This window comes from Crocuta crocuta, unplaced genomic scaffold (genome assembly GCF_008692635.1).
Source record: "Crocuta crocuta isolate KB4526 unplaced genomic scaffold, BGI_CrCroc_1.0 scaffold13, whole genome shotgun sequence".
NCBI classification, from domain to species: Eukaryota; Metazoa; Chordata; class Mammalia; order Carnivora; family Hyaenidae; genus Crocuta; species Crocuta crocuta.
The window spans coordinates 1,805,414-1,816,976 of record NW_027530007.1 but is presented as its reverse complement, the minus strand read 5'-3'; the positions used below and the strand labels follow the sequence as shown (position 1 = coordinate 1,816,976).

The following is an 11,563-nucleotide window of genomic DNA, read 5'->3' as shown; positions in this document are numbered from 1 at the left end:
GGGGGGGGGGGGGGGGGGGTGGGAGGAAGGGGAGGAGAACTGAGCAGACAAGGCACACCACCATCCTTTCTGATTCTAAAAGGTGAAACAAGATCTTATCTTTCTTCTGTTCCTGGAAGCGGAACCCCCTGGTAGCAGAGCTGCCTCCTTGCTGGAAATGAACTTGAGGAAGAAACCTGATGGTCTCAACCTTGGTAGTGGGGTAGAGGTGAAGGGCTGCTCTCGCCGGAGTATTTTAAGGGGGAGTAAATTCTTACACAGATTTCAATTTAACTCTCTTTTATTACTTTTCTTTTTTATCATTTACGTCCATTTCATGAGGTAGTTTGCATGTCCTTGAATGGAATCTCGTTACCATGAAAGCTTTTTTAGCATTGATTTCATAACAGTCTTAATTTAATAGCTCCGTCATTACTGAGAAGCTCTGGGAGTGGGGCCCTGGCTTTCCAGGTCACTGACCTTTTAATTACAAACCTTGTTCTGATGGCCAGGTTATCGACTGGACAGCTCCCAGCGTGTGCCCCCAGGATGAAAACGAAAATAACTATGTTTCCTCCCCCATCTCCAGGAAAAAAAAAATTGTAACCTCATGTGTTTCTAAAATTAATTTTCTCCTTCAGCTTTACTTTATAATTAATTCTTTAACGTGTCTTAGTGAGGCCAGAGAAGTATTTTTATAATGCTGTTCTTTCTAGAGCTTGGGTCCATCAGAGAGCTTGGAGGGGGCAGGGAAGGGAGATGGAGATCTCGCCAGCTCCCACCCACCCCATGCTTGACGGTGGCCCATTTCCTCACCCTCGGAGACTCCTGCGGCTGAGCTGGGAGGAATGGTATCGGCTCTGTGAGAGGCTGGCTGGCCCTTCCGGTTCTTTGTTAACAGGCGGATCGTGGCATCGAAGATTTAGATTCATTCATGTATTTATGGGAGTAATTGTGCCTTCTCTATCATGGGTGTTTCATTTCATTTATTTATTTTATTTACTTAAGAGATGTTTTGTTTTATTTATTTTTTTTAAAGTAATCTCTACCCCCAGTGTGGGACTTGAACCCACGACCCTGAGATCAAGAGTCTCACACTCTACTGGCTGAGCCAGCCAGGTGCCCCCGACACAGACGTTTTAAAAAGATGCTCCCCTTCTGGGCAAAGATAAGGGTTGGGTGACTTTTCTTATTGTCATACCTCTGTGTTAGCCTTAGATGACTGAAAGAAACAAAATAACCTACCTGAGGAGTTCTGCTCGGTCATGAGCTTGAACCGAATACATGATCTGGGTTCTCTCTCACTGATGATGAAGAGAGAAAGAAAAAGGACAGGACAGTGACTGGTAGGTAGGGTGACCACTGGTTCTGGTTTGCCCAAGACTGTCCTGCTTTCAACACTGGAACTCCTGTGCCCCCCAGGGCTGGGCAAACAGGTCCCCCTGGCAGGGCAAGCCTTCCCCCCGGAGTGAGGGCTAGGAGACACAAGATGGGTGTGTGTGGGAAGCCGGGGGAAGAGGTTCACCAGCAGTCCGTTCCCCGGGGGTCCAGCTGCAGCCCAGCGGCCTTTCCTCCAACACTGCCCGCCGTCACTCCCCCAGGCCCCCTCTGCTGTGGGTCCGGAGCAGAGCCCCTGGGGCGCCCCGCGCCCCGCAGGTGAGTGAGGAGCTGCTGGTGGCCGAGCAGGCAGGGCTGCGTACGGCAGCCTCGGGCTCGTTCCTGAGGATGATTGAGCACCTCCATCCATCTGTTGTGAACGGACCATCTTCCTTCCCTGCCAGTCTTGCATCTGCATATCCGTCACCTGCTGTTTCGGACCGGCCTATTCATCACGCTGTCTGGTGATCCCCCCATCAATTTTCCTGCTCCCCTTGCTATCCAGACTTGTCTTCAACTCCAGAGATTTTTTTCAGCATCCAGGATGCGAGCTGCAGCAGCTGGACCAGCTGAATGTCCTGGAAACAGGGACGCTGTGGCTATTTAGAGGGGAACGGATAGGACTTGCTCCCCCAGAAGGCCGAGCCGAGTAGGTTCCTGCCCTTCACCCTGCCCTGGGGGGCCAGTGGCACGGGGAGCTGGGGGGGGGACAAAGCTCTTTGGGGTTTACCTAGTTGCTTTGAAGTTTGCCCTGAACATGACGAATGGTTCCTCTCTTCTTGAGCTTGTGTGTCTGCGGCAGTTCCACAAGGAAAGCGGACTGACACGGTCATGTCCGGTAGTAGTCTTTTTAAAGTGTTTTTTTTTTTCTTTGTGGAAAGGTAAGATATGTCTGTGGCTTCCAAAATTCAAACCGTAAAGAAGGATATCCAGTCAGAAATTAGCCTTCCTCCTTTCTCTTGTGCCTGTCCCCTTCATCCTCCTTTCCAGAGGATGCTGCTCCTCATTCACGGTTTCTTACGTATTGTTCCAGAGATAATCTACCCGTATGAAAGCAGGTTAATATTTATTACTCCTCCCAGAGAAACACAAACACTTTTTTCGTGTTTGTGTTTTTTCGTGCAGTGGTGGCATATTTTACAGTTCACCTTTACACTTGACATTACATTTGGGCATTCATTCCACATCAGCACCCACAGATGGGGTTCCTCCTCCTCAGCGGCTGCATGGTACTCCAGGACGACCAGGGACCGGAATGTTTTTGGACCAGTCCCAAATTAGTGGACATTTAGATCGGTTCCTGTCTTTTGTTGTTTCAGACGTGCCCCAGTGGGTGGATGCCCTTGTGTAGACATCGTTGGCACTCCGCTAAAGTACAACTGCTTTGCACACGTGAGAAGGCTAGGGTGTATTTTTCTTGCCTAAAATTTCATGAGACTGTGTCCACCCCCCAGAAAGAATAGGAAACTGTTTTCTAATGTAAACATGACTGTAGGTGGAAAGAAATTAATAAAAGAAAAAAGGCCGCCATAACATAGTATCATCTTAGCACAGATTTGGATTCTGAGGGGACATTCTGGTCATTGGTCAGAGGAAAAAAATGCATTCTTTCTAAAAGAATCCTCTTTCTGCCCATTTTCAAAGAGGATGTGGGCTCCTAAATTTAATTTTTGATGCAAAAAAATTCAAATAAATGGAAAGCTTCCGAAACATGGCTATGATCTGTTTCCGAATAGATGGCTTAGTTGTCTTTTGCTGTTATCGGACGATTTACGGGTCCTTGGCTATTGGCTAGGTGGTCGGCCCTTGTTCAGTACCTGTCGTGTGTAGAGTATTATTACACCACATGCTACGTGAGAAAACAGCAAAGCACCTGTCTTCTCAGTAGAGGGAGGTGGGGATGGGGCAGAGCACTCATCAGCTGTGTCTGTGCACATCCACGAAGGGCGGCCATGTCTCAGTTAGAAGCTGACACTGTTCGACCAGGAGAGACTGCAGTAGAAAGCTCACTGGACTGCGAGTCCCTCAAGGGCAGAGGCTGCCTCACTTCCCAGCTCCCTCCACACCCAGCAGAGTCAGCCCCTGTCAGAGGCTAATGAAGGAGGGGCTGAATGCACGATGGCCACAAATGGAAGGTGCTCACCAGGGAAAGTTTGCAGAAGGAGCTTGGCTTTTTTTTTTTTTTTTTTTTTTTTAATTTATTTTGAGAGACACAGAGACAGCATGAGTGAGGAAGGGGCAGAGAGGGAGAGAGAGAATCCCAAGCCAGCTCAGAGCCTGAAGCAGGGCTTGAACCCACGTCGGCTTTTCTTCAGTCTACAATGCGTGTATCTGCTCATCTCCAGGATACACATCAGGTAGTTTCAGAATTGCTGTTTACCATTGCCAGGTTGAGTACAGTGTTCGGATGCAGTTCTTATTGTCTTTGGCCTTACAGTATCCACTGAAAACGCTCTTTTCCGGTGTTCCTTAGGTCAGCAGAGTTCCATCTTAACCTAGACATTGAGGGAGGCACTGGGCATAGATGGTCAAAGAGTGGGAAGGATGTTGTTAGTGAGGGAGGCTCACACCAAGGCTTCTGTGCTGTTAGCTGGATTGGCCCATGGGCTCTGCAGAAAAGAGAATTGAGGTTGGTGAGATGAGCAGTGAGGAAGGAGCCAGTGTTAGGACTCAGTTTGATAAATAATTGTGGATAGCAGTTTTGAACCCACTGAAACTCTGTCATAGCTCTATTGAGAAAGTTTACTCTGGGCTCTGTATCTGAACCAAAGAGGCCTGGTAATATGATAAAACCAGCCACAAAGAAGGCACTGCGAAGCCTGCTGTCAAATGCAGAGGATCTGGACTGGGAAGGTGGCAGTCAAGATGGAAATAAAAATGCCAGCATATTTATGTAGATAATGTTATGGTTTACAAAACACACCCTAGTTTCTTCTTCACTATAGTCTTTGTAGTTGGCGAGTTAATATTTGTTGAATGAATGAATGAATAGAATACGTGATTCAATGAAACTCCCAGTTTACGGATGAGGAAACCGAGGCTTAGATTAAGCAGTGCAAGTATGTGGCAGAAGTAGAATTAGGACCCGGTCTTCTGACTAGAGATCTTTGAACTCTACCACATACTTTCTGGAAAGGAAGGACAGAGCCACTGAAAGTGTAAGAAAAAGAGGAATGAGGCATGCTCAGTAGTGGGTGGGGTGTGTGAGGTAAGGGAGGCGGGGCTGCAGGTGACTTGTGGTGGTAGAGGGTTAAGCTGCTTTAATTGGGCAATTTTTAAAAATTTTGACATGTCTATACCCGTGAAACCACCACTGCAGTCATGACGGTGAAACAGACTGATCACCCCCAAATGTTTCCTCCTACCTTCCGCCTTCCGCCCCCGACCCCACCCCCAGTTCCCACATAAGCACTGATCTGCTTTCTTCTGGAAAGATTAGTTTGCCTTTTCTAGAATTTCATATAAATGGGATTATATAGTATGTGTCCTTTTTTCGGTCTGGCTTTTCTCGCACGGCGTTTGAGATTTGTCTACGTTGCTACATGTATGAGTGGTTCATTACTTTTTATTGCTGAACAGTATCCCATTGTTTGGATAGAATGCAACTTGTTCACCTGTCCACTTGTTGATGAATATTTGAGTTTCTTGTTTTCAGCTTTTAAAAATAAACCTGCTATGGATGCCTGGGTGGCTCAGTTGGTTAAGCGGCCGACTCTTGACTTTGGCTCAGGTCATGATCTCACAGTTTCCTGAATTCAAGCCCCGCATTGGGATTCTCTCTCTCCTCTCTCTCTGCCCCTCCCCCGCTCACCGGTGCTCATGCTGTCTCTCAAAACAAATAAATAAACTTAAAAAAAAGCAGCTATGAATATTTATGTATCGATCTTTGTTGGGACATATGATTCTTGTTCTTTTGGGCAGATACTGATGGGTGGAATGTGGTGGGTATATGTGTAACTGGTTAACACATTTCCAAAATGTTTTTGAAAGTGGTTGTGTCATTTTATATTCTCCCCAGTTGTGTATGAGTGTGCAGGTTTTGGAGCATGGAGAATAGGAATATACAGGTGTCATATTTGTAATTTCTTTCCAATAGTAAAACCACATGGCTTTGGAAGCATTCTTTTTTTTTTTTTAAATTTTTTAACATTTATTCATTTTTGAGAGCGAGTGAGTGCATGCAAGTGGGGGAGGGACAGAGAGAGAGAGGGAGACACATAATCCAGAGCAGGCTCCAGGCTCCACCCGAGCTGTCAGCGCAGAGCCCGACGCAGGGCTCTAACTCACAAACCATGAGATCATGACCTGAGCTGAAGTCGGTCACTTAACTGACCAGCCACCCAGGCGCCCGCTTTGGAAGCATTTGTAAGAGAGACTAAATAATAGGTCATGTTTGGAATACTTCAGCGTAGGAGGTGATGGTGCACTGACATTCTGGGTCAAAATGCTAGCTCCAGTAACTTCCTAGCTGTGTGGCCCTGGATAAAACACTTAACCTCACTGTGCTGTGGTTTCTTTATCGGTAGAATGGGGTTAATGGTAGCATTTACTACAAAAGACTCTTGTAAGAATTAAATGAAAATGATGTGAAAAGTGCTCAGCAGAATGCCTGGTGCTAAAATCAGAGCTTCCGGGATGATGACTGTGATATAACAGAGAATATCCTCTTAGAAGGTACATTCTTAACGGGTAGTCAGTTTGCTGTAATGTTACATTAAAAAGACAGACTTGTTGGGGTCATAAAAATTCACACAACAGGAGCCTCAAGGAATTTTGAGCAGAGAGGGATTTAATACAGGCAGTTAGGATCTGGCTCAGGACAGAAAGGGCCGGAGGAATGGACTCAAGGCCAGGCTTCCGGGAATGACTAGCTTGCCAGGGGAGCTGCTGCACCCTCTGTTCCAGTCAGGAAAGTGGGGAATCAGGAGGCTGCCCCCGGAGCATTCGAGTTCAAGAGCATACCCTCGTAGCCGTGACTCAGGGGTCAGGAAGTTGCTGCGGCCTCCGCTGCACCATGTTCTACATCCGTAAAAACAGTGGCAGGACGTTGGGAAATGAACTTGACTTCTACCTCCATAAAATTGCCCCTTGGCCCCCATGAAGCGAGGGCTAGAGATTGGACACTGCGACAGGGAACCTCGGTGTTTCCGGTATCTTGCTCGCCCGTTAGCCTGCGTTCGCAAATCAAAAGCAGCGGCCATGGGTCTTTTACCTCATTTCTGCTTTTCACCCCACATGTCAGTGCACCTAACTCCCAGTTCAGGACTCTAGCTGCTAAGGAGTCTGGGAAGGGTGGCTTTTAGCATCTGGCTTCTCTGATACAGGAAGGCACATGAGGAAGAGGTGGGGATGACCGCTGAGTGCCTTCAGAGAAGCCCGTAGAAGAAAAAAGATTCACATGTACAACACACTTGCCCCCAAACAGGGCCTGAGCACCTCTTTATCATAAGCCCCTTTCTTACTGAAGGCTTAACTTGGCATTTTCCAAAGCTTTTAGGTAAACAGCCCACAAAACAAGGGAAGCATTCATCTGGCCCCACAGCACGCTAATAAAAAGTCGGTCCGGAGAGAGGTCGCGTTGTCAGTCTATAGCCAGGCGGTGGTGGCTCAGCTATAAATCTAAAGTGTTTCATTCAGCAAAGAGCCAATTGTATGTATATGTAAGGGAAGGATACTGTTGTAGTCAACCATTCTTGTTGTTTTTGAGAAGAGCTAGGCCTGTAATNCTAAAGTGTTTCATTCAGCAAAGAGCCAATTGTATGTATATGTAAGGGAAGGATACTGTTGTAGTCAACCATTCTTGTTTTTGAGAAGAGCTAGGCCTGTAACTGCTAACAAAAGTGGTGGTGATATATCTCCAGTTTGTGCAAGAGGTAAATATTGATGTGTTCTGTACCGCCACTGGCTTTCTGAGATGGTTGTAAGAATACTCGTCACTCCTTCCTTGCTCACTTAGGGATGGGAGTTGTAAGGAGATTTATCTGCTGAGGGCAGGCAAGGGAGTTTTCACCAAAGGGACTATGTGATACTTGGGTTTGTCTGAAAAACATTTAAAGTAGGGACTTGTGAAACTTAACCTAAGGTACGCCATTAGGCAGTCTCTCTTCCACAATATGTTATGTTGATGGGGCTCTAATTAGAAAGATTGTAAAGTAACTTTGGGTTGTATTTCTTCATGTACCAATCCATTGTTAAATGGACATTTTTGAGCCTGTCCTGTGTGCGTGTGTTAAGAGTAACTGTATTTGCTAAGCGTGAGTTGGTGTGCTTTTATTTTACATTCACTTTCCATTGTAGGCTTGCTAGGGTGTTCAGTGGACAGCTTTATCTCCTTTCCATTTGTGACAGTAAGTGGAGGTTGCTTCTAACGGTCCTGACGCAGTGGCCTGATGGGGCACGCAGGCCTCCTCTTGAAATCAAACAGCTTGACTCCTTTTTCCCTTCCAGCTTTCCCTGGGCCTGCATTCGGTTTCTAAACCATTCTGGTAGGAGCTAGTCTTCTCAGATGTCACCCCATCGTAAGACAGAAGACTTGCGAATGCTCCAGTCTCTTGCTGTTAATTATTCTTTTGGTTTTTAAAGCCCTTTCGAGCAATCTTTCTGTAATTAGATTGTTGAGTAGATTGTCTGTAGTCATAAGGTGGTCTTTAAGTTTTGTGTAGATTTCCAGTTTGTTAAATGATTGCAAAGGCTTTCATTCATAAAGTTGAAGTTTACCTTATCATGGCATTTCAGGGGAAAAAATCATGACCCTCTGTGATAAATTAAATATCACAGCCACACAAATGTCATCTTTTCAGTGAAACCTACAAGTGCGGAGGAGCAGGACTCCCGTCCACTCTGTTTTTAGCTTCAAGCTGCAGCTGGACTCTCGGCCAACAAGGAAAGTATTGTACCTCCGACAGGGGTGAGCCTCTCAAGCTAAAGAACAAAGCTTTACCCTCTCCTGCTTTGCGAGTCACAAACAGAATTGTCAATTAAATTATTCTAATTGCAAAATTTGGGGTCTTGGCCGAAAGAACACAGGTTGAGTTTGAAGAAGAGGCTGTTAGAAAAATCAGTTTAACTTACAAACGGAGCTAATTTGTACAGAATGTAATTGAAAGAGAATAAATATGGAGATTCATGATGACCTCTTTTGAGTCCATTTCTGATATTTACTTACATTTTTTTTTCTTCAGTCAAAGCCTCTACATGAAGCAGTCCCGGAAAGAGCAGACTAAGCACTAAAATAGAACAGAAAATAGTGCCGTTCTTTGCAAGGCCTGAATACCTGATTTTGAAAGCTTTTTACCACTCGTTCATTCATTTGTTCATCCAGCCAACAAGTGTTGAGCATATTTTTTTGAAGGCACTGTGCTGGCCCTAACACTGAGAATATCAGGGTTAATAAAATGCAGCAATCTGGCATGGAGACAGAATCCCCCGGAAATGTGGAATGTGCAGAATTGTCGCAGTTAAGCAAGGTGCCGTGGGAAGATGATATTGGGAGTGTGGGAGGGGTGCATCGGGAGGGGTACTGAAAGCACAGTACAAAGAACGAGAGGGTCGGCCGAGCCACAGCCAGCTCAAAGACTCCAGTGCAGACAAGGAGCCTGATTTGACCTGAGAATCCATAGCGGGGTGGAAAGAAGAGGGACATCTTACCAACTTCCATCTAGAGATGCCATAGAAAATAGAAGTTCTGTTGGAGTTTCCTATCAGTCTGTAAAATCAGTGACTGGGGTCCGTCCCCGTTCCCCAGGCATTCCTGGTCTGTGGTCTGCTGAGCACTATGCTGAGTGCACGCCGTGGGGACACAGATGCCCCATGCCATTGGAGAACTTGGTGGTGAGGCAGTAGAAACTACTAGTGACGCACTTGTCATTCATAAGCGAGCCTGAAGTGATTCGATACAGACTCTATGATCGCCACTGGCCTCTGTAGCTTGCTTTACATTTAAAAGCATTCTCACATAGGTGTACTCATTCAGTCTTCATGGTGACCCGAATTAGCTCCTCAAAAACAGTGTCCGTGAGCTCGGAAACATCGGGCAGCCCCCCAAATCCGAGGAACAGGTCTCTGTCGTCAGTGAGTGGTTGAATTTCAGTGCGTCACTGCGCCCTCCGCTCCTGTAGACGGGGCTCTTCTCCAAGAGTGCCGCTCTTAGAGATGAAATCCGGAGTGACCACAGAGGCTCTTTCTTTCCTGCACGTCTTTTCACATGCGTTTCTCTGACCAGGAATACAAGTAATGTTAGTTTTACGTATTTGTGGAGATATCCTTGCTGCATTCCAGGAGGGCTCTCTCCCTAAGAGCTCATTCTTGTGCTCTGGAAGGGGAAGGTTTGGGCTTGAGAGGAAGGCTGTTAGTAAATGCTGTTGACTTTGTCGTTCTGTGTGGAGGCTTCTGTCAGGACAATAAAGGGTAAACAGGGTGATCTCTGCTCCGGTGGAGAGGTCGAATGGTTACATTACACAATCTTCTAGAGCGTCTTGCAGCAAATACATGGGTTATATTAAAAATTGCAATCATATCATTTTTTATAGTAAATTGCTGACCTTATGCAGTAGAATCAGCTTTATTGAATTTCGCCAAAAATGCGTTTATAATTCTGCCATACACACATGATATTCATGTCCTTGCTGTCCATGTGGAAGTGTCCCTTTTTATGATGTTAAACAAATTAAATCGACTTTCTCCTGAGCTGCTGTGCCTCACCTTTAAGATCCACTCTCAGGAGTTGAACTCCCACAGAGCAGAGCTCACCTCCATCAGCGTGGATGTCCTCACATCCTGCAGAACACTGGGGTCTGGTGCACTGGTAAAGCCTTGCCCTGGCCGCCCGGATCTGGCTTTCAGAGTATTTTGAGGTGGTTCTGGGGCCGTTAATATATATTGCGTATACAACTGAACGCTAACAAGGCCTTGCCGTTATTACCCTGTTTGTTTTGAGGAAATGGTAGGTATTTGTTTAAAAGCATTTCATGGTGAACCGAGAAAACACACGGATAGTTCGTTCTCAGCGTATTTGCTGATGAATATTCATCACAAAAGATTAATCTTTTTAAAAAAATGTTTATTATTTTTGAGAGAGAGCGAGTGAGCGAGCGGAGAGGGACAGAGAGGGACAGAGGGAGAGGAAGAGAGAGGGAGAGAGAGAGAGAGAATCTGCCGTCTGATGCAGGGCTCAAACCCACGAACCATGAGATCGTGACCTGAGCCGAAACCAAGAGGCAGACGCTTAACTGACTGAGCCACCCAGGCACCCTGCAAAGGTTTGTATCTTGGACCAATTCTTGTTTAATTCTCTGTAGCTCTGCTGCCTTTCCAGCCAGTGATGGCTCAGGGATGTAAACTTGTTTTCCTGTCAGTCTAACAAAAGCACAACCAGGAAGTTATAATGCATGTTTAAGGGAAACAAACATTTTTAAATGATCTGCTTCTTAGAATCATTGCTTTGAGTTTCTCTCAAAGAATGGCTGTTATGTATATGTCTATACGTGTGTATGTATGAATTGCTAGTCCCCAGTTCTGTACCCAGAGGCAGTAGGATACAGTGGAAAAATCTGTCCAACCATTGACTAATTTATTAAGTGTCCATTTCTTTTATGGCCAACATTCGTTCTAAGCACTAAAAGTATGAAAATGAGATCTAATCTTGGTGGTCCAGTGAGGGTCCATGGTGTGCAAACAGGTGTCATAGGGGTGATAGCCCATTACAGGTGCTGTAGCAGGTGAATGTGTAGGGACCCAGACGAGGGGGTGATGGGTTTTGTGGTGGGAGAGGAAGATTGGAGCGGAAGGTTAGAAAAGGCCTCATAGGGGAGGTCACCCTTACAGGAGTCCCCAAGAGGATTAGTCATCTCTAGAGTCTGGGGAGCAGGGCTGACTTCAATCCATGCAGGGATGGGATGAGAACATCGGGTCTGAGACCAGGAATGACCCGGAGATTCGGGAAACAGGCTGGGAAGTTGGAGAGGGAGGGGTCAGACCTTATTTGTATTAACTCAAGGGTTTGGGTTTTATTATGTGGACAGTGGGGAAGCTGTGAAGGATTTTATGGAGAATAATATATCCTGTTTGTGTTTCAGAAAGCTCTCTCCCAGGGTAGGGTGGGCAGTTAGGAGTTCGTTGCAGTAAATCAGGTGAGAAATGATGGATGGGGAGGAGCACTTGCTGTGGGGATGGATCAGGGAAGGTGCGGGGGGGGGGGGGGGAAACCCGC

At 46.2% G+C, this 11,563-nt stretch overlaps 1 protein-coding gene and 1 non-coding gene across 2 annotated transcripts in view; one reads left to right on the top strand and one right to left on the bottom strand.

Moving 5' to 3' along the window:
- The window catches only part of PEX14 (peroxisomal biogenesis factor 14), a 94,296-nt gene that overhangs the window by 5,234 nt on the left and 77,499 nt on the right, over positions 1-11,563 (top strand). The window lies entirely within an intron of this gene.
- On the bottom strand, positions 1,028-1,100 carry TRNAK-CUU (transfer RNA lysine (anticodon CUU)). The gene has a single exon. It is a non-coding gene; the product is annotated as a tRNA-Lys (tRNA).